Here is a 22,041-nt window from a genome sequence, read left to right as displayed (position 1 = left end):
CAAATAACAGCAATCATTATTATCTTTACCATAGAGAACGCAAATATGGTCATTTATGATTGGCCACGTCGAACCGTAACGGATAATAGCACGGAGGCTAATTACTCTTAATCTTAATATCTTGCAAAGCACGATTACTTGTACCATAGATATGGAGTGAAAATACCGGCAAGCACGACTTCTGAGTGCGCTCGACGATCGTAACAGAATACAGCTCTCTTGAGCATCGCAGAAGCATGTGGCGCATTGTCTATTTGGATTGATTTGCTGTAGCTTTTTTTTTTTGATCTTTGAATTGTTCTTGTCATTCCTGCGTATCTGCGACCATTTGTTTAGTGCACGTGCATGCGATCAGCATTACCTCAGGGTCACACCACTAAGACATTTAGTGGTAATCCAGCTGTCCCGTGAATTCAGTTGGCAACAGGAACAAGACCTCTTGACAGAAGTTTCCTATTTTCAGAACTATAATGTAACGATACAGCGATACCTGAATACAAAGGAATATAGCAGATTTGAAACCGATGATAGTTCGAATAAAACAGAAGCTTTTTCATACAGATACCGGAGTTAAATAATATCTGTTTACTGGCGGAACCGCATCGATCCCCCGAATCAAATGCCCAGAAAATAGTGGTTAGTGTAAATTTTGTAGTGTGTGCCTGTTGCGCGCATTCATCAACAGTCTTCATTCTCATCTTCAGCAATCGGCGGCGACTATAACATTTTGTAGCAATAAAGTGTACGTAGATATGTATCTATCGATTATTTTAAAGATAGATTAACAGGCACCAGCAATTTTCTGTATAATTATAATGTGCAAACATTGGCATCGAGCAGCAATACTGTTGACAAAAAAAATTATTAAAAAAAAAAAAAAAAAATGAACACTTCTATTGTCACAGCAGGACAATAAGATAACATAAGTAATAATCTTACAGTAACATACGCGCAACAACATAATTACACTCCGACAGCAGCCCAGATCACAGGGTAGCTGATGCTAGCTACGGCAATGGTAAAATCAAGCGCGCCAGTTTTACCAATCATAACTATCGACGCGACCATCTTTCACTATCAACAGCAGCAGCAGCAGCAGTAAAAGATTTTCCACTATTATCAATTTCGCAGACCTCCGATCCCTCCGAATGCAGGAATTGCTTTTCCAGTTCTGGTCATCTTTTAATTGACAAACAATATCGCCTACATCCAAATGCTGGGGCTGATTGATGATGAAATCCATGTAAGATTATTAGTTGCCCTTGCCATCAGTAGAGAGAAGATGCTGGCTAGTAAAGTATTCGTATGCTAACTTTCAGGCTGTAACAGGGATAATGTTGGCCGTACGATTTCCAGACGAGTTCATCGTCATCGACGGGAAGACAACAAATAGATGAGAACTGGACCAATATAGCGGAAAACCGGATTTACTAAGCAAAAACACAAGACATACAAAAAATGGAAAGTGGTAACCGTTTCTTACGTAGTTACCGTGACTACATTTGTACTTGCGGTTGATATATTTACCCCTGATAATGCTAGTGATAACGATGCAGATCACGACTATTAGCAACCGCAGTACATTCGTCCATATCGTCGACAGTTAACATATCGTCTTCGTTTATCATTTTCGGGATAAAGGGTGACGATGTACGCAAATAGAAGTTCTTTATCGAAATTAATATGATTTCGATGGAATATTACCATTGCCCCACAGTTGTCAGGTGTAGGCGGAAATAGTCTTGAGGGGTTTGCAATAACAAATCGTGAAAGCAGTCGACAGCGATAATTCTACTGACAATGTTCATAAGCCCCATCTTTGCCGTTGAACCCGTTTGCTTACGAGAATAGCTCTCTAGTACGTTATTTTTCTGTCTCTGTCTCTGTCTCTGTCTCGTTTTATCGGTGAGATATTTCGTAGGCTAACCCGTTCGCTTCATTTTTTGGGCTCTCTGGATGTGTTGAAGGTTGCTGTTCGTATGGTTATCGCTTCCTCTGACTCTGCTTTTTTTACTATTTTTTTCTCTTAGATATTTCCTATCATTCTATAGTCCTATCATTGTAGGTATACGTGCATATGTTGTAGCGTTGTTCTGTTACGTTTACGATGTGCCTACCCGTGACAGGCGATGGCGACAGTTGGGGCATCAGCTATTAGATCTATCTATTCGCGGCAGCGCGCAGAGATAGCTCTGTATTCTATTTGCTCTGATATCCCGCTTTTTTCCCACCGTGTCCACGCTCCGTCATCACTTTTCAAGGTAAAGGCAATTATAGGGCATGAGATGGTCTCCCTGTCGACGCCGCTGGCCACTGCAGTAACCAGAGCTGGTGATGTCTCTCACGCAACCTAATGCGTCCGACCCACAGTAGCAGCGGCCGTAGTAGTACGACGAATTATACTAGGACAGCGATGACCATGATAGCAGATGAGCGCTCGTCGCGTTGAAAACGGACAGCCGTAGGATTAAGTCCGTCGATTCGAGTAGCCGACCGGCCGATCGATCGTGTGATGCTGCTGCCATTTGACCATGACAATGTCTAGTTAAATGCGACGGAATTGTCGCGAAACAATCGGAGCAAACGATAAAATCAGTGGTAGCTACCAACGAAAAAACAAACGCTGTCTCATGTGATTGACCCATTTCAGCTGCCGCTTCGCCTCACATGTTTTTTCCTATAGCGGCGATATCGCTAGCACGACTGTCTCCATCTACATCATCATTATCCGCTGATCGTCGTCACTCGTCACAACAACCGCTATAACCAGACGACAAAACTAGGCGGTAGGTTAAATGCCAAGAAAGGTACTGCTACTGAGTACTATTTTATTCAGACCTCTAAGTGCATGTAATAGCTGCAATGGCCGATAGCCATACATTATGTAACATCTGTCATTATCTGATTTTTAGGCCCTAATCGAGAATGTACCGATGATCAAATTCTGGGATGATGATGAAAAGAGATAACCCGTTTACATATCATTCGAGTCCTACTACCATCGTGTGGAAAGAAACTTAAAGAACAGGCACAATGCATATTCCTTAAAATTGTCGACAGGTCGAGACGGCGCTTAGCTAGCGGATGGCAAGGATGACAACTAGATCACCCGCTGTGTAAGTATTATATCTTGGAAAGGTCTAGCTTTTTTTTTATTTAGTTCCTTTCATTGAGAGATAACGAATTGTTCTCTAGCTTTCCATAACATTTAGGGTTCTGTGAGCTCAGTTTTATTTTTATATCTAATCCTCTTCACATGGAACTGTTTAATAGGATATCGCAATAGAACGCTCAATATCATAACTTGTTGTTGTGAATTATCATAACTTCATGTTAACAGACTTAGATTGCTCGAAGTACAATAGGTGATACTTGCCAAAAGTACATAAATATATACTACCATGACAAGCATATAAAACAGTTTACTAACGTTTATCGTATCCGGTATATTCACTTGACACCTTAAAATGATCGATTAAACAGATCTCCTTTCTTGTTACCCTATTGAAACCAAAAATGATAATTTTTCGGTTAAATCAGAAATACTTCGCGTAAAAATATAGTGACTTTGTCGAGATCGTACTGTTTAGCTTTACAAAAGACTCGAAATGTGGCGGGCTTGTGCTAGCGTCAAAGGTAAAACAATGGACCTCAAAGGACCGAACTTACTAGATGGGCTCATGTAAATAAGTCAACGGCACCTAACTGCCCATCGTGTGACGAAATCGAGCGGATCTCAGATTGTTTTCGTTAAACTCGCGAGATAAAATAAAAGCAGACGCAATAAACTGCTACTTGCATGTTTGAGAGCGCTGAATTATTATCTTGCACTCATAGCTTCTTTTTTGCATCTTACTTCTTCTCTGTCGTGTAGATTTATAAACTGCCAAGGACGAGCAGCGATTTACTGGAATAATAATAATAATAACAATAATCATCATATGTGCATAGTGCTATCAGCAGTCGCATGTAGTTGTCGATGACGCCGACGTGAAGGCCTCCTTGCGCAGGCCAAAAATTCCTCTTCAAATTGACGTCATAACGTTGTTGTTGTTGTTGCTGTTGCTGCTGCTGCTGCTGCTGCTGCTGCTGCTGTCGTCGTCGATGTTAATGCTATTATCGTTGTTGCTCGCATCCAACCATTATCGTTACTGCTGTAGAATGTAATGGTGTTAAAGATTTACCATTTCGTAAAGTCACTGTAATTCAGTGACCAGCGGCAAAGCTGCGGCTGTGACTGAAGTCTCTGGCTGACGCGCATCTTAGCAGATGGACGTGTTAGCGATGGAGGTTTTTCGCGTACGAGCGCCTTATTTCTATCCTATTCAGTGGGAGTGTATACTATTCGCAGTATCGGTACAATGCAATTATGTCGCTGTGCCAGAAACATTTTCAGGAGGAAACAAACAGTTTAGCTCGAAAAAAGATTCAAAGGCAGAGAGGCAGGGAAAGAGAGGTAGGTACGAACAGCAAAGCTGTACCCCAATGACAAGCATCGACTATGGTTGGCCTTTTTTTCACTCTATGGCTTAGCCTACGCATAACTCCAAATAGGATGCCACATAGAAATAATATTTAACAACTCTACCTGAAGGTAAAGTTTCCCGCTGAACCCCAAATGCGATATATTTGTTTAGCTGGAATCGCGAATACCATTATTTAAGGGCATTTCACTATGGGTAGGTTTTTTTTTATGGAGAGTCCTCAGGATGGCAACTATAGTGTTTCTAAAAAAATTTCACTTGTCTGATATTTTTTGGCATAAAAACGATGGAAACTGTGTGCTAAAAGCTACTAGAAGTACTGGAAATAGAATATCTAGTTGAGATTGGCCATTTGTCGTTCAGTGGCATGAATCTATTTCAGTGTAAACAAGTAGCGATGCAATTGCCGATACCTTAAAGCATACGGGATTATATTTCTTTGCTATTGAAACCAATGCGTTTATCGAACCAATGTCCTGATCAGGTACGGTGAGAATACGTAAGAAGTTATCGTCGTTGGTTTTGAACGGCATTATTGTAGGTTTGCACTGCTCGGCAACTGTCCCGGAGCCTCTCTGTATGCATAGAATTTTTTCAAGTAACTGGTTATTCTAAAGCGTAACGGTTGTGTTGGCTTCTCGTGCTTTGACAGGACAATCACTCTGTTGGTCGGTATATTCACCAAAAAGTCATTGCCTCGTTTTCTTTTCTTTATTATAATCTCTGCATCTGTGTGCCTTTCTTCTAAGCTGCCGCCTCTGGGTCTGGCTTATCACTTCTCGCTCCCACGATAAAATAGCCGACAAAACAAATATCTCGCTGGCTTGGTTTGTCTTGACCTCTGCGACACAGACATTTCCCAGATGAGTTTTCACTATCAACAGAATCAGACCCAGCAAGAGCTGAACATGCCACCGGAGGCTAAATCCAGTCCAGCCATAAAAAAAAAAACCAAAGAAAACAACCCGAATTCCCGATAGGATGTGCCAAATTTTCGACACGAGGGAAAAGGGGTTGAAAAAATAGATAAGAACATTCGTCACAGTTTGATATCTATTACCAGAGCGCGAAAATATTCCTATGTTCGCTTATAAGTTTATTTATCCAGTAAGTACATATTTTGCTTTAATCTTGGCATACTCGTACATAGATTGCCATATTGGACTATGGACAAGTACGGATGTTTGCCAGTTTAGGGTCCTCACATGAAATGTCATAATGTTTTTCTTTCGATTGAAAACCTTTAACCGAAAGGCCTAAAAGTCGCTGCACGGACTCCTGCGGTCTAGCACAAATCGATCCAATATGTCGGATGCCCACGTAGTTCAGGGTTAATATGCGGGTACAAAGCTGTATTAACGGGTCGAAAATAATAGCTGGGAATCTGTAAAGAATGAAAAATTAGACTGTCTCGTACTATCAATATGTCGTGTTTAGCAAGGAACGAGTTTCACGTGTACAGCTTATCTTGGCCGTCCTATAATGGTCCAAGCCAACGAGAAGCCTTTGCCTGCAAATTTAACTCTGTAGCTTCTGATGGGCCTTAAGCTTGATCAAAGACCACAGCGATTCCTCAAGATGACGTTCGGTAAATATCACCGGCTCTGGGGTCGGCTCAGCAGCCCAATTCGCTTCAGTTGGGGGTCACCTACAACTCATCGTTGCCTAGCAATACAATTGGAGAGGCTTTCAATGACATCGAAAAGCAAGAAAATTCGGCAAGTAGATGCGGCAGCAGCAGCAGCAAAATGAAAAAACAAAATTTAGTTGAATTGATTCAATCGATGATATCTTTTTTTCATTGAGACATGGCACTATATTCATTTCGATATTGAAAGGAACAGCTTTCGAGGCCCAAACGGTTCACATTTAACTCGTCAAACAGTTATGTACGAACTCAGGCAAACGCTTATGAAAGGGTTAAACGTCAGAGAAACACGGCCGTTGGGTTTAATCCATTGTATAGCAATACGGCACGCTGTGCTACCCACTTCGGTACTTCTATATCGCTTGTTATATACGTACGAATGGTACGATAATAAAATTTTAAACATCATAAGATCTCGAATAAGTGTTGCCTCAACCGAGCCGTCTATAACGATCCCGAGGGGAATAACTAACTGAATACGTAGATTGAGCGGAATAGCAGATGAACGGACAGACTATCTCAAAGATACTGCGTGGCTCAGGTTCGGCATTTCGCATGACGCTCGAAAACACCTTTCCAGCAATACTGTATTTTTAGGTCTGACCCTACAAGTGGCCATCCTGACGACATTCACTTCGCCCGCGCACTAATTTGAATATTTAACCGTTCCTCCTGCTTTTTTTTTTTTTTATTTGATCGGTATACGTATGCTATGTACGGAGCAACGACACGGAATGGCAGCAGTGATAGCGATAGAAATATGGCCATTCGCTCTGTAGTCATTGGCGTTGTTCAAAATCAGCGCAGCGTGGCGGTATCAACACGTGTGGCCTATCACAGAAGGGCTTCTGTTTGCTTCTATTATTGGCGTTGCGAAGTTGGAAGGGTAGCCGCGAAATGATAATCCATCCTTTTGAATATTCGATCCGTTCTCGTGAGCGGTGCCGCAAATAACGACTGTCTTGTGTGTATGCCTCTGGGCTGACGTAACCGTTTAACAATAACAATATAATAATAATAATAATAATAATAACGCTTTTGCTGTTCAAGACGGTGAAAGAACCTGTGACAAGATCACAATCGGTGATCACAATATAATCTTACCTTAAATAGAAAACAGGTTGAAAGATAATAGACATAAAGGACGAATAAGGAACACATTTTGCAGTTATGTTTCCTATATAAAAAATCTACGTATATTTACTTTTTGATTAACACACACATGGTAGATCATAGGTAATATATGGCATGAGCCGAATGTAGTACCTTGAGTCCGCGGCCGGATGTTCAGCTGCAGAAGTCAGGACAACATCATCGAGGTTTTCTCGATTTTGCACGTAATCGCAAACTGCACGACTGAGCATACGATGCGTTCACGTTTGTCAACGGGTTTAGCAAATGAATGATGTCAATGCGCACTTCTGCCTTTACTTCGCCTACAGTGATTTCTACGAGCCAGGCTTCTTGGCTAATTGGTTTTTACAACACTCAGCAACCAACACCCGTATCCAAAGAACTGATCTTCCGCTCGTAAAGCAATCAATTAATCTGCTATGGAAAAAAACAAAGCATTTCGAAAAGTTCCTCGTGAATTTTCTCACTTGTGCCGCATATCAAAATGCTTGTGTCACTGAATTATAAAGAGTTATCAGGTCCAGTCGAGCGATTCACCAGTCGAAATTCCCGTTAGCCCGAAGCAGTTCTATTGGCCCTGTGTCAAAGTTATCGAAGAAGTTTGTTTAATTGACCTTCGGCAGCCGTCTACCGCCTCTGCATATTTTCCCTGAGCAGCACTCTGTTGGTGAGATCCACCTTCGTCTATTTTGCACCCTCAGAACGGGGGAAACGGGAGGTCACAGTGTACCGTCATCTTCTGCCTGTCAAATTCCAATGACAGCTGGCACTGCTGTGTCCCTTCGCACCAGCAGCATGAGCAGAGGACGCTGCCGAAGACCCTATGAATGCCATGAAGTCTCGGCTCGTTGCGATATTCACCGTTCAAAGCGTGACGCGCCGTCACGCCAGTGCAGACGCACGGATCATTACACTGGTTAAATTCGATTCGTCGCCGAAAACGATTGGGGTGACTGGTCAGTGATCGGCATTGTTCTAATTAGCTGAGCTGTGTCTGGTGTATATGCGTGTGAGTTTAACAGTGACTACGATCGATGTGAACGACTGCATAACTGAAAAAGTTGCTGTCGTGACGAGCATGAGTCTAGCTACGCATTTGTTCGGCTAGTTAATTCAAACTTAAAAAGGCTTGAAGTTTAGGATAAAACCGTCCTGCTCATACTTAGGACCCTTAGCTAGATTCCTCACACTACTTAAAGGAACATAGAACAAGCGGAAAGATCACGGTTTTTCGTTGCTTTCTTCTATCAACGCATTTGTTCATAAAACTTAATGAGTCTCCAGGAAAAAGGTGAAGTTCGCCGTTAGCCAGTGCCATTTTGGACCGTCGTCGTCAGAACACCTATAAATGATAAACGGTATCTTATGAATTATGGCCTTGAGTAAAGGCAGATAATCAGTCCAACGTATTTTTAGACTATTTTTTTTTGTCGAAGTACACGTCGCGGCTTTCGATGTTCGAGCAAAGTTAATCTATTCCCTTTTTCTGGTAGTGGTCAAAAATGTTATGAGTATAAGGCAAAAGTATCGTATCCAAATGTTAGTGAAGACATACAGGACCATCTAAAACGGTTTGCGTCGAACGGATTGTACGACTCTATAAAACTAATTTGAGAAAATCAATACTCTATCACAGATACAGAATTCCTATTTACATCGAAATGGGAATGTAAAAACGTCGACATGTGAATACAGATATTATACAGTGCAATGCCCCAGGCGAAATGCACCTGGCAATCGTCTAGCTACGGCAGGCTTTTTTGCAATTAGCGATAGCACGTAGTTACTAACGGACGTCACAGGTGTTAGGGTCGTTCACAATCAGATGGCCTGACCATTGATGCCGACTGCGTTTAGATGGGTTTTCGCTTCAGGCCGAAATCGAAAAAATATATGTATGTATATATTGATAACAAGATAAACATACCTTTTTTTCTTCTTTTCCCAGACCGTTGCTAATAGTTATGGCAGCTTTTCTACAGCAAAGGAAAACCAATTCTCTTAGATCAACAAAACTTACTGGGGCTGGCTCGCGAAGATTTGCTGCAATGTGTCCGCTTCATAGTAGTTCAAAGCCCGCTTTCCAGATCGATAACATTAATTAGAATATGCTGAAAAGCCGTCCAGTAGTTGTCACTTAAAGGGCGATCATTATTACTACTCAGTTGCGTCAGCCATCTTGCTCTAAAATTTATCGTTGCAAGGGGAGCGCCTCGATTTAATACCGTATTTTGTAGCGGCAATGAGCCAGTGCGTTGACCCTGGGCATGAAACAGCTTAACGTATTTAAGATTGCAATGGGCTATTTTGTGGCTCATTTAGAAAGAAGCCAAAGGATCCGTGAAAAACTAGCAATACAGAACCTTGATAAGTTTATATTTGTACTTTGTAAGTGGTTGTCTATCGGGCGAAAGGTTACATAATCGAATATTTTCACAAAGCAAACGTTCGAGACAAGACGCACACAAGGAAACTATTAAAAATTATCTTTACACCTGCAGTTATTTTTATTTTTAGCCTTATCCTTTGTTAGCTATATGACTTTGGACACAAAATGCTCTACGACTGCAACAGCTTTACGTTATCGGATTCCATACAAGTAGCGCACTATAGACGTCGTTCGAGGATCATATTCGTCCCATAGATTTTCGATATCAAAGGTAGATTGTCGATAATGAGATAATCAATGACATATCCGCCATATCCCACTTGGAGATACGGGGAGCTAGCTAAAGTTGCGGGCATGATAAGTTCTAATAAGTCATGACCACTCGATCTGCCGATTTCGGCAACGAAATCTAAACCCGTATGTACGCAACGCCTGTAGAACTTCCAATCTAGGCCTAGTAATCAATACAGCTTCTCTAGATAAAGCCAAGTTCTGATCGGCATTTTTGCCAATTGATCTTTCCAGTCGTTGTGGTGGTATGTGATCGTTCGTTTTCAGCATTTTGCATTTTGAGCTTGTCACTTATTTCTGACTGTTCTGTGTCCTAGTTTCGACAGTGCACAGTTGTTCTCGATCATGCACAGTCATTAAAAGAGATGCCTGCTAGCTCGCCTGTTTGCGCTCCCTAATAACACCTTTCTTGTGGCCTATTGCTACTGTCGTGGCCTACAACAGCAACAGGCGACAACGGCTATGACGCTTAAGATCGGTCGCTGACCGTTGTGCGAAATCTATTCGATGTACATGCACTCTGCGCAACGTGGTTTAGGTAATCGCAATAACAGGTGGCCGTACCTTTGCCAGTGGCAACGGAACCGTTAGTTTGACGATTCACTGATCCGACGCCAAAGACAGCCGCCACAACGACAATGCGTCACGTTAACGTCGCGCGTCTTTGTATTATCGGCAAAGTTTGTTCATACGGCAGTACCAGACGCTGACTGACGTACATTGTGGCTGCTGAACGTAGCAAGCACGCATCGTCCATTAGCGCACACGACGTAGCGAGTCGGAAACGTTCACTGCGCCGAAGAAGATGCGAAGAGTTTTCAAGAACGAATAGAATCTTGTACGTAAGCAGAGTACGTCTTCGCTGATAATCATGAATATATTAATTGGTAAATCTTGAAAGTTCGAAATATTTGTCACACAAACGGTCAACTGGTTCCAGCCACTGCCTAGCCGTCGCGGCGAGCGTCGTGCTCAATTGAGTTTTCATGCTGCTACATTGAATGATGGTGATAAACGATTTCCCATTGAAACCATCACTAGCGGATTAGTTACTGTTAATTTATATGACAATTATACAACAATCTAATGACATGAATAAATTATCTTTGCACCAACAGCGCCATCTGTAATAACTTATTTTTGATAAAAATAAAAAGGCCTATCGAATACGAGAACTGATTTCGGTTTGCTTAGCTCACCCAGATGCACACGCCGCGCATCGGTGTCGAAGATGTCAACACGGCCGACGGTGAACTGTCGGATTTTGCAGCTTTTCTTTTTTCGCTGAATGGAATACTTTAGAAAGTCAAAAAATTATCGTATTTTAAATAGAAGCATTTGCAGCTTTCAGTGGAGGGGAAGCCTTCAGCCTTCGGAACTGAATCCAAAGTTTTTTGTAATAAGCCAGTCTGAACGGGGTACGGTCCAGGGTGCGAGAGTGTTCGCGCTCAATGGAACCACTAATTAAAACCCTATCCATTACGGCTATTCTATATTTAAGACACCTTTCACCTGAATAGGAAAAACGTAACTGTCTATTTAACACTTTGAGGTGAATTACTACGAAAAGGACTAGACATCACTGCCGTAAAAGGACGCAACTACATGCCCCCCGAGAGAACGTGAGCTCTACAGTAACTGATCCTTCCATCTTCCGTTGCCCCTCCACATTTATTAAAATATCTATTATTTATAGTAGTGATGTATTTGCTATTAACGACTCTAGGCCGGTTGACTTCTGTTTGCCTACGCTAGCTGACCAACGCTATTATTAAGCTTGCTTGAAAAGATGTCACATGATTTGGTCATAGAAACTAATCCTCTAGCTCTAACCGAGGCCCAAAATTAATGTATCCATGTATCGTAAAGTCGTAATGAGCTTGGTGAGGGTCACATGACTCCGTAAAAGACTGTTCTCGACACGGTGGCAATGGTAGCCGTCGGTTTCGCCTAAGCCATAAGTGGAACACGCAAAGGAACTTCCCAGTTGAGTATTTTCTCTATACTGAAAGCAAATATACTATCGTGCTGATAGTGGTCGGGCCATTAGTGACTCTTGTAGGCTGATAGTAATGAGTGTGAAACCGATTCAAAAAATAGACACTCGGTTAAGAAGATGTCGGCCTGAAAACACTTCGATAGCCAAACAGTTTATTTCGTTCGCTTCCGTTCTACAATATCGTATACAGTGTAATAAGCAAGGTTTGCGCTAAGGCAAAATTGCACTACTTGTTCAATAAAGCTCTGCCACGCCTGTCTTGCACGTGTGCCAGACGTTTTATCAAGCGGTTCTTAGTAATACGTGAGCTTCCGATTCGGGCTGTTCAATAAAGGCCAAATAATAGCTCAGCGACTGTAGAGAGATACTCGACACTTGATCATCCTTGGCATATATCATAGGAGTATAAATGATCCAAATCGAACAGATGCAGGAAGACGGTTATTTATTATGTCGCAAATAGGATTCTATAGTAAGAAAAAAGTAGAAAGTTTTCTGGCCTAACAACAACTATAGCAACAGCTGTACTTTAATCATGCAATACACGTATGTTATTCGTACTAGGAAACAGATTCCATTTCTCCAGCATCCCGTGGCCGCGTTCCGAATTTCAAGATACAATATGCGATTAGGAGAAATGAATTGAAATATTGCAAATGAGATCGACATAAGGGCAACCGATTGTTCGATATATTCTCAGCGCGATCTAAGAGGACGACGTCCTAGCATTCGAAAGGTGACCTAGATCTAAGTTAGATTATTTAAGGTACTCATACGAGGCCTTGCGCTGTCCTTCATTTACAATGCAGAGTTCAGTTGATATGGGCGTTTCGAATTATTTCTCTCTATCGAGACTGACCTGGCGTGAGCCTTAACCCCATCAGCGTTCCTCCTTGGAAAAAAAGTCAGGTCAATGAAGCTGCTTTCCTCTGTTCGGTATTCGGTCATGTTTGTCATCATTCAGATCGGCTGGGGCAGCTCTATCCACAAAGGACATTTGGCTGGATCCAAGCGTTCACGACGACCGCAAGCATACCTAAGCGGCAAGTAAATTCAGCATTACGCGAGCAGCATTAGACGACAGCTGGAACATCACAAGGTTGCCGAGGGAACTGCTAAGTGCAGGGTCAAAGTCATCGCATGTGCGCAGTGCCAACGCGGTGATACGACCCAGATAGAGGCTCTCGTTTTAACTTAGTTCAATGTTTAATCTCCTATCCTATGCTGACCAGTCAACCATTTGCTTCTAACACTATTAGACCTTGGACTTTACGGAAGGCTATTCATTTCAAGTACGGATTTTTCTTTGACGTCTAGTATAAGCTGAGCTTAGCGTTGACATCTGTTTCGCTGTAGAGTGCACATTGAGATAAATGCTATAGTAGAACGAAGAAGATGGTTTTCACACGGGTTTTTGCTAAGAAATTTTAGATTCTAAATATTACATAGTGGAGACACTCAGAATAGCAAAACCGGTGTCAAGAGAAAAGAAAGTTTATGACAGCCCAGCAAACAAAAGGGTATACTGCAAAAGGGTATACGCACTGCAAGCTGATGCTTCGTGCGTTGAACACGGACGGTGTCAGTTCGACTAATACGAAGCGGGCCTGTTGGTTACGACAGGATCAGAAGTACGTATCCGCAGTAGTAGTATTCGTGACTGCCCGAACCTGCATTCAGCTCATTTATTTATCACCGACCCACATAGGACCTTTTACCTGTTACTCCATTTTAGGCAAATTAAAACGAAACATAATAACTAAGATCATTCACAGTTCTACGCGTGCATGCTTCATCATTCCCCATCACAGGTGGATTGATCTTGTCAACTGAATGTGCTTGGAAACTATAGACGATGCGCAGGTATTAATCGATTAGGGTTTGCCGGCCGTCTGCGTTTGTTCAATGGCTATTTATTCCTATTTGAACACTGTTGAATTCCTATTATTTGCCTTGTAGTTATCTAATATTCGTTTTTCTACGAAATACTACTATGCAAGAATCAGGGCGATTCAAATACAGAAACTAAAAATTCACGTGCCTATTTACCGCACGCATCGAAGCGATTTTGAGTTACTTGCTAGAACCTTGGAGTGGCAGCTTTTTACGTTTTCCTAACCTTGAAAATGGGCAAAGTTTTCGGTTCTTGAAGATAACTTGAGCGCTTCATGGATGCAGTCCCTTAAACAAAGCAAAGCAAAGCCCAGTTCAACTCGATTAGTATTAGTCTCTACTCAATGTCCCGATCCGACGGTCCAAAGTTCGACCCTTTAAGTTTTGCACCGTTGCAAAACAGCACGCTCTCCTTGATTACCAGCAACTCATAGGCTTACAATTCACTAGCGACGGAGATTTCAAGATTTTTTTTTCAAAACGAATTGAGCAAGCGAACCATCCCTCCGATATTAGGTAGTTTCTCTTCTGATAAAAAAATTAAAACCACATACTTACTCCTAGTCACTGTTCAACCGTTCGATGCCTATTGCATCAGTGCGATGTTTTCGCTCCCTAGAGCCTCGACCAGCCTAGGGACGCTTAGTTCGTAATTCATTTATGCGAAATATCTATTTATTATAAGGAGGGAAACCTCGCCACGGCTAGATTTTACTATTCATAATCTACTGTTACGTAATACTGGAACTTGTCGTCGCTGCAATTCTCTGTTCAGCATCCTGTTTTGAAAGGACAGGAACAACATATGTAGAACTTGGCTGCGTATCTCTCCCTTGAAGTGGATGTTTAACTGGAATATAACAGCAGGGCAATAAATAGAAGGGGAAACTCTGCCATCATTTCAGGGCGATGGGGTATGCGAAGCGAGACAAACCGGTATAGCAACTCTTTAGCTCAGAGTAGCGCTCCGGTCGCAAACCGATGCTGACCAATGTGTGTGTCGACGTCGTAACGCTTCATAAAAACATCCTTGAATAAACATTTATTCAAGTGAAAAAGTAAAAGAAGGAGAGATATGAAACAATGGAAATGTTTCTTCATCCAATAGACGAGAATGCTTCCAGGAGACGATAGTTTGTAGGTAGGAATGACATTGTTGTGTATCGACGGATTGACATTTGCGCTAAAGCTAGATGAGCTCTTTTAGCTTCAGTGTTGAAATCAATTTATAATTTTTTTGCCGAATCTGATTGACGACGGGCGGAACAGACGAACTGCTAAATTGTCAGTGTTATCGTAGACACCGTTCATTAACGGCCTAGGCTAAAAAAGCCGAAGATGGACCGATCGTTAGTGGTCAGACATTAGGTCACCGATGGCCTGACGGTCAATCAGTTAACATACGCTGATGCTATTAAACTCTAATGTGGAAAAAATAGAGCACTCGAAGGTAATCTTGCTTGCGTGTACACTTCTCCCAACGATTCAACAAATGATTTTAACGTTACCGAGAGCCAAAGGTGTCGACGTATTGCTCCGTTGTAGTGCAGTCATTCTAACTTTCATATATGTAACATTTATCTTTTTGGTCTTTCATTATCACTGCTTCCAGCGAAATCGCGCATTGTACCAATTTACCTCTAACAGGACCCTCTGTCGTTGCGCTCACTTTATCTAAATACGTGCCACAAGCCCATCAGTAAACCTTATACCTCACCCTTGTTTTATTCCCTTCATAGTAATTAGCCGTGTTATACTGCAGAGGAGATAGCGAAGTATCAAGCAGAAATGATATGGGTAGCAATTGTGTGTGCTGATCTTTTCCAATGCTCTCATCCTAGTGCAGTACGAGTAGACAAAACGATCAAATAATTAGACAGAACGCCTTGTCAACAACATCTGGATTTCTTTCCCTGTCGATCGAATTTTTAGTGCTGGTAGCTTAAAATCAAAAGTAAATTCTCAGTGTTCATCGCCTCCTGGCGTGAGATTCTCTTATGCCGATCAGACAACAGGCGGTCTGAGAGTAACAACAATAAAAATGACGCCAACAGAAGTAACATTAACATCCGATGATTCCCGGCAGCTCAGCTTAGCCTTTCGTGCGTGCCCGTACGACTTAACCCTCAGTCAGCGGAGCGTCCAGCTACCGTAGCATAGAGTGCTGCAAACTGGAGACAACCTTACAGACGGACAGATAGCACGCACGTACAGATACGTTGACCGCCGCCAGAGCTGTGGGTCGAGGGCGGTAGGACACAGAAGCAACAAGAGCGCCAACAATAATAAAAAGTACCTTAGAGGCAGTAACCTGAGTGTGTGCTAGAGACATGAAACCGTCTGACGCGGTGAACGCAAAGCGATAAGCTGGCCGACAGGAAACGACGGCTAACGGCAGAAAGGAGCTGTCGTAAACAAAAAGCTTGCTCCAGTCGAATCTGGCCCTGGGCGGGAGTGAGAAATTCCTACGGACCAGCTCGCTACGAAAAAACACCGCTATTCAAGGAGAATTTCTGGATGATGCTCGAAACAGGAGCAGCGCCAATAACTGTCCCGTGGATTAACGCAGTGCTTTGCTTTTAACGCTGCTACAGTTGTTATGACGCATGCTCCACCTGGGTAAAATTCGATGAAATCGCGCGATGAACCGCTAAGCTGATACGCTACTGGACTGCCACAGCCACTCTGAGTGGAAGTTAATTAGCAAACGCACACGTTGAACAGATACCTGTAGAGAACCGACGTGAAAAAAGAATGAAAACGAAGACAGGAAGATGAAGAGGTGCGCGGAAGACCTCGCGGACTTCCAGAACAAACAGAAGATTTTCCACTAATTGACTGATCACGTGCAAGCGGTATCGTCTTGCGCTGCTATCATTTAAATTTACCTGAAATACTGAAGTAATGCGTGCGTACTAGGCAAGTCAGCTAACCCGCAGGAAGCATTTGGGTCTTACACTGTCCTACAGCAGGCAAAGTCTGGAAATTTATATTGTTATAACAACGAATGAGCTAAATCTACGTTGGATTTGTTTATCAATATTTTGTGTGTACGGTTTAAATCACTGAAGCAAATCTTCCTATTAATTGAAATTTAAATATGCACACATTTATATGTGCCATGATGATCTGTAGTGGAGAAGACAGCTAGTAAAGGAACGATCTATTTTACATCGGTAATGTTACTTCCTATTGATTCCTTATGGTATTAGCTTAACATATACGTTCTCCCTAATTCTGTGCTTTCGCCCTTTCGCTACACTGGCAACGTCTGCACGAATTGCACCTATTTACAATCACAGATATACTTACTTATACATTTTAATTACTTATTTATTTGTTCTTCTAATTTTATCCTTATTTAGCACATGATGGTCTTTTGGCTAAGTAAGGATAATATCATTGACCTTAATTAGGGAATCTGGCAAAGTGTTTATACTGTAAGTGAGTATATTACATCGGGGTCGGGGGAAATTGGCAGCTGTCAGAAACTGATTACGCATGTCTGCTCTATGAATCCACCAAACTGAAGACCTTTCTTATCTATTGAGCCAATTTTTTTTGATACTTCTAAACCGCCTCTGTAAATTCTATTGGATAAATGGCTTCTTGCTGTGGCTGTTACGGGTGACTAACAGCGGTTCGTAACAGATACGTGTCTTCTCCTTTTACAGCGTCGAATCTTGCTTGATCGAATATTACCACTCATATCAGAGTTCAACAGCCGTTCAACAATTCTCGTTAGGTGAAACAAGCCATTATTGAATACGACCCGGTGCTGGTTGATAGTAAATGCCTCCTGCTGCAGATAATGATAGGTCTACGCATTTTACGTGTGCCGTTCTAAGCTTCCTAGAGGAGATAGTTCTACGAAGGTGAAGCTTGAAGAAATAATATGTAATGGTGAGCTGTGAGACGTTGCAAACGATCGCATCGACGCAATGTCCTTTTTATGCTAACACAAACCGTTTTCAGGAGATCTTCGTACATAAAACGATCAGATCCGAACAGCTCGGACGCACGATACTCTAAGTACAAAATCGTATGCAATGCTGAATACGATTATGCTTACCCTCGCAGTTTCACGTATGATATTTAGTAGTACTAGTACAACGATAGGAGTCAACGTATTGCCACTATAGATAAAGAAAAGGACGCCACAGAACACTGCAGGAAGTCACTGTCGTGCTTTCTATTACGCCGTGGCATCACGTTGGATTTACGAGAGACGGACACATAAAAGGCACCGTTCTCTGCTATAGAAGGCATTACACGTAACGGCACGCGAAATCGCCTGGGTTCCACACCGGGCGTAAGTACGTTTAGGGGACGGCCGGTGCCTCGTATATACCAAACAAAAGTACCTAACACGAAACACAAAATCTAGAAGTTTATTGGTTCGAGAATTCACTTCCTTCCCTAATATTTTGCCGGTAATGCAAGATTTATATTATTTACTAAATGTCTGAAACCAACTATATTAGTAGCAATTCGTAGAAATAGTCCATGTCATGGAACGGTTTTTCGCTTTGCGAAGGAACAGCTGAGTGACACGCTGAAGTTATTTACAGACTTCACTGAGAGCTATTCGCCTGATACTGTGGGATTCTCGCCCAGTGAAGCCTGTCTATTTACAGCTTTTATTTTTCTAGCTAGGCCAATTTCAGCTAAGCAAATAATAAATCCTTTTAGCGTGTGCCAAGAAAATGACTGAATGACTAGAATTAGATTAAAGGGGTTTTATTATATTCATTTCCTAAAAGGGTATTTGTTCCCTAGGGTACTTTTATGTTTATTCGCTAAAATCGCCGATAACACGAAGAGGCCCAGAGCCTCCTAAACCAGGACCATTTTTTTACAAATACACTTAAAAATAAGAAACATTTCTGCTCGATTGGCCTGACATCTTTCTATGAAATGTATAATATTTTACCTAGCGTTGCCTACGACTCACGAGAAAAAATATGAGGACACGCATTATGATCATCTGATACGATCAGCTTTCCAATTCACACAGCTGTTTCTGACTTCAGTCGGGATAGGTTTATTTACCCTATAATATTGTACAGTCAGATGTATTACATATTACGATAAGACATGTACCGAGGTCATCTCCTTTTGATCTCAACACACTCACGATGATTGACCGGCCAGTTCATCGCTGACTATGTAGCAATCATATACAGAGCGAAGACATCACTAACCGGAAACAACAGAGGCCCTCAAAGATGTATTCAAATGTGGCATTACATTTTTGAAATATCCCCATTGGAGGTGTATTTAATTTTTTTTTAAACCGTCTCCTGGGCTGCTTGCTGAAACAGAAAATGCAGCGATACGGACAATAGAGGGCAGCTAACCCTAAAGTCTTCAACGAAGAACATGTCACAGTTGAGCAAAGTCTCGTCGGCCTTTGAAAGCACCATTCAATAATAACGTGAACCTGTTCTGCCCTCGTAAACGGCAGAGAAACTAAAACGATCCGAATAACTTTACAAATAGAGAGCAGATACGCACTTATATGTAAGGCCATCTACCTGATTTCTCACTGGAATGCAAGGATGGGCTGCAAAGAAGGCTGCAATTTACGCTTATATATGTCCTCTATGAGGTTATGGTACGTCGATGCATTTGGCCGCCTAGGAAACCGATGGCTTGAAGTATAATAACATTATCTGTTCTAAAAGCCACTTCAATATCATCGTATTGAACGATTTGGGCAGTTGATTGTACAGATCCACTAATTCTATCCTGTGATATAAAGGGTTTCACAGCTCATATAAAGCCCAATAAATACATCAGTGAACTTAATATTCAACCGTTCCGTCGAAGCTTCCGGAAGGCGTTAATACGAGCGTGAATTTTCACAAATTCTATTTTAAATGATGCTTTGTAAGCGTTCCGTCGCCTAATAATAATAATAATACTAACCATTAGAAAGAGACCAGCTCGTTTCATGGCCCGCCTCTTTTTATTTCTATGCGATCAGCAATGTTGTGTTTCCTTAGGCATCAATCACTTCTTTAGGTGATTCATCGGCCTTCGTTAATGGGGACAGTGGTGCTGGATGGACTAGCATTACGTGTCGAACATTGCTAGTGTAAGCTTAATAACTTACTATAAGCATAAAAGAACTTACTGTAAATCGAAATTCAGTTCTGAACTAAATCAAATTGTTGCTTTTGACAAGTTAAGCTTTCGCCAGCGCAAAAAATAGCTACGTTTGCAAGTTTTCTATAATAAATCTTGAAGTTATATAGAATAGGACACACGGATGGTGCTCAAAAAGTAATGTCAATTTAACGAAACAACAAATGAGTTTGTTACATATTTATTGTTACTACCCAAAGCCTCGTTTCAGCTCTTAGCTAATTTTTAGTTTAGTTTTCTTAGTTTATTTTACTCGGGCTGAAATGTTTCGATCTGGTATTGAAAAGCTCGTCCAGCCAGTGATCGAGAACGACTCGAGCTCTGGACAATTTCGTGAGTGAACAAATTCTTGCAGGGCAGCTTCAGCGACCTTCACCATCACACACGGGATAGTCATAGAGTACGATGGTTTTTCTGCTTATAATGTCCTTATAATTTTTCGCCCGTAGAAGCTTTCCAGACACACAAAATATAAATCAATAGGTTTTTCGGGGAGAGGCGTATCTTCCGGAGGGACCTAAGAGGCTGTCGGTTGTATCTGTATGTCGCTTCGAACTGAACGGGTTGTTCGGAGGAAGGACGTGGAAGCCGTGAGTCGTTCTGTCCGTCACTTGGGTGCCGGAACAACTACGCGGCTAATTTATAATTCATAATAATAATACATTCAGGATGCAGGAGAATTATTAACTGTGTACAGCTAATTATCTCGGTTAATTTAGTAGGTTCTTTGGCATCCGAAGTTTTCATTGACCATCATAGATCTAACCGATCATGACTGATCAAGCGAAGCGAGGCGCGTCCTTCATTTCCAACATTCCATCTTCGAACTTGGCAAACCATATGATCTACAGCATAATTATACCGGCATACTTCCTGTAGCTCTTTTTCTCACGTAGAAAAGCGAAACAAAATAGGTATCGAAGGACACTATTTTTGTTTCGCCTAAAACACTCATTTATGGAGCCTGAACTTAGCACAACATTTTATTCGCGACATAGCTAAATTATAACGGATGCTTTTGAACCCTACATTGAGGAAAACAGTCATCATCAATAATTGTACATACTTATCGGGTACATGTATACGCGACCATTACAAGGTCTAAAGAGAACGAGACATTACTATCAATATATGTATATATTTATCGCAAATTCATCAGTTAGGTAGGTCATAGAATTAAATTTTCCTTCATAGGTATAGCAAAAATTCGGCATCCGTACACTTCTGAATAAGCTGCTCTCCTTTGTAAATAGGAACCTATGCGCTCTTTAGATCCAATTCTGTGGCCTGATCTCTACGAGAAACAGTACATAGCTGCTTGGATTTTCCAGATTCTAATTTTTGGTTCCCAGATTACAGTCATCTGATCAATATAGACGAGCTACGGGCGCGACCAGGGCGACAAACTGATTTTTGACGAGGAGATGCTGCTTAATTTCTATATCTATATTGTACAATAGCAGCTGCCAATAAAACGCATGATTCCAATGACAAACGACATTTTATATACAGATATATATAAAAAGGCTAGCATACGTAGACCTTTGTCACCGGTCGGGATCGAACGATCTCCATGTTATCATTATAGATGACGCGAGACAAATGATCTCTTTGACTGCATAATATGTATAGTGTACATGTCTATCGGACCCAAGTGAAAACGTAGATTATTCGATTGCGTTTCTGCGTGGTCCAGTATATGGGCAGGTGTTTTTAAAATGCCTGAAATGACGTCTATTGTTACCGCTGTGTCATTACCCCAAGATATGCCACATCTTTCAGTGAAATTTCGCTGAACGCTTTTCGCTCGATCGGAAGCCTCAAAGCGAATCCCGAACGATTGAGAGGGGTCGCTGAATGATGATGAAGTTTTATTGGCAAACTTTTCCGTAGCGGAGTTATTCCCCTGGGAGACGAGACTGAACAACAACTATCCGCGCCGTATTTCGTTCTCGCTTTCTGTGATCGTCTATCAGTAGTACATCAAGCACACCTATGCCTATGCGATGTGGCATTTTTTGTTATTTACTATTCGAAATTCTTCAGCTTTGTT

General features: G+C 41.7%; 1 protein-coding gene across 3 annotated transcripts in view; it reads left to right on the top strand.

Annotated features, from left to right (window-relative positions):
* Window positions 1-22,041, top strand: part of LOC111246207 (ubiquitin carboxyl-terminal hydrolase 2-like) — a 114,466-nt gene that overhangs the window by 38,272 nt on the left and 54,153 nt on the right. For all 3 annotated transcript variants that reach the window (XM_086984766.1, XM_086984768.1, XM_022795435.2), the window contains 2 exons: window positions 1,320-2,786; window positions 2,913-3,116. The gene's annotated coding sequence lies outside the window, so the exon portion shown is untranslated. The remainder of the gene's footprint in view (window positions 1-1,319; window positions 2,787-2,912; window positions 3,117-22,041) is intronic.

The sequence above is a fragment of the Varroa destructor genome, unplaced genomic scaffold (assembly GCF_002443255.2).
Source record: "Varroa destructor unplaced genomic scaffold, Vdes_3.0 BEIS01000003.1, whole genome shotgun sequence".
In the NCBI taxonomy this organism is placed as follows: domain Eukaryota; kingdom Metazoa; phylum Arthropoda; class Arachnida; order Mesostigmata; family Varroidae; genus Varroa; species Varroa destructor.
Note: the sequence above shows the minus strand (reverse complement) of the source record. Positions and strands in the feature narration are given on the sequence as shown.